Source organism: Protopterus annectens, chromosome 4.part1 (genome assembly GCF_019279795.1).
Source record: "Protopterus annectens isolate FY-2018-M chromosome 4.part1, PAN1.0, whole genome shotgun sequence".
NCBI classification, from domain to species: Eukaryota; Metazoa; Chordata; order Ceratodontiformes; family Protopteridae; genus Protopterus; species Protopterus annectens.
This window is the reverse complement of record NC_056734.1, coordinates 904,438,737-904,441,138: the sequence shown is the minus strand read 5'-3', so window position 1 is coordinate 904,441,138 and position 2,402 is coordinate 904,438,737.

Sequence of the window (2,402 nt, the reverse complement as noted above, 5' to 3'; positions counted from 1 at the left end):
GACCATGTGCTGTGTATATATGATTCTTTATGTTTTATCATGACCCTTCATAATTAGTGCTATTTTACTGATGACCATGTGCTGTGTATATATGATTCTTTATGTTTTATCATGACCCTTCATAATTAGTGCTATTTTACTGATGACCATGTGCTGTGTATATATGATTCTTTATGTTTTATCATGACCCTTCATAATTAGTGCTATTTTACTGATGACCATGTGCTGTGTATATATGATTCTTTATGTTTTATCATGACCCTTCATAATTAGTGCTATTTTACTGATGACCATGTGCTGTGTATATATGATTCTTTATGTTTTATCATGACCCTTCATAATTAGTGCTATTTTACTGATGACCATGTGCTGTGTATATATGATTCTTTATGTTTTATCATGACCCTTCATAATTAGTGCTATTTTACTGATGACCATGTGCTGTGTATATATGATTCTTTATGTTTTATCATGACCCTTCATAATTAGTGCTATTTTACTGATGACCATGTGCTGTGTATATATGATTCTTTATGTTTTATCATGACCCTTCATAATTAGTGCTATTTTACTGATGACCATGTGCTGTGTATATATGAGTCTTTATGTTTTATCATGACCCTTCATAATTAGTGCTATTTTACTGATGACCATGTGCTGTGTATATATGATTCTTTATGTTTTATCATGACCCTTCATAATTAGTGCTATTTTACTGATGACCATGTGCTGTGTATATATGAGTCTTTATGTTTTATCATGACCCTTCATAATTAGTGCTATTTTACTGATGACCATGTGCTGTGTATATATGATTCTTTATGTTTTATCATGACCCTTCATAATTAGTGCTATTTTACTGATGACCATGTGCTGTGTATATATGATTCTTTATGTTTTATCATGACCCTTCATAATTAGTGCTATTTTACTGATGACCATGTGCTGTGTATATATGAGTCTTTATGTTTTATCATGACCCTTCATAATTAGTGCTATTTTACTGATGACCATGTGCTGTGTATATATGATTCTTTATGTTTTATCATGACCCTTCATAATTAGTGCTATTTTACTGATGACCATGTGCTGTGTATATATGATTCTTTATGTTTTATCATGACCCTTCATAATTAGTGCTATTTTACTGATGACCATGTGCTGTGTATATATGATTCTTTATGTTTTATCATGACCCTTCATAATTAGTGCTATTTTACTGATGACCATGTGCTGTGTATATATGATTCTTTATGTTTTATCATGACCCTTCATAATTAGTGCTATTTTACTGATGACCATGTGCTGTGTATATATGATTCTTTATGTTTTATCATGACCCTTCATAATTAGTGCTATTTTACTGATGACCATGTGCTGTGTATATATGATTCTTTATGTTTTATCATGACCCTTCATAATTAGTGCTATTTTACTGATGACCATGTGCTGTGTATATATGATTCTTTATGTTTTATCATGACCCTTCATAATTAGTGCTATTTTACTGATGACCATGTGCTGTGTATATATGATTCTTTATGTTTTATCATGACCCTTCATAATTAGTGCTATTTTACTGATGACCATGTGCTGTGTATATATGATTCTTTATGTTTTATCATGACCCTTCATAATTAGTGCTATTTTACTGATGACCATGTGCTGTGTATATATGAGTCTTTATGTTTTATCATGACCCTTCATAATTAGTGCTATTTTACTGATGACCATGTGCTGTGTATATATGATTCTTTATGTTTTATCATGACCCTTCATAATTAGTGCTATTTTACTGATGACCATGTGCTGTGTATATATGATTCTTTATGTTTTATCATGACCCTTCATAATTAGTGCTATTTTACTGATGACCATGTGCTGTGTATATATGATTCTTTATGTTTTATCATGACCCTTCATAATTAGTGCTATTTTACTGATGACCATGTGCTGTGTATATATGATTCTTTATGTTTTATCATGACCCTTCATAATTAGTGCTATTTTACTGATGACCATGTGCTGTGTATATATGAGTCTTTATGTTTTATCATGACCCTTCATAATTAGTGCTATTTTACTGATGACCATGTGCTGTGTATATATGATTCTTTATGTTTTATCATGACCCTTCATAATTAGTGCTATTTTACTGATGACCATGTGCTGTGTATATATGATTCTTTATGTTTTATCATGACCCTTCATAATTAGTGCTATTTTACTGATGACCATGTGCTGTGTATATATGATTCTTTATGTTTTATCATGACCCTTCATAATTAGTGCTATTTTACTGATGACCATGTGCTGTGTATATATGATTCTTTATGTTTTATCATGACCCTTCATAATTAGTGCTATTTTACTGATGACCATGTGCTGTGTATATATGATTC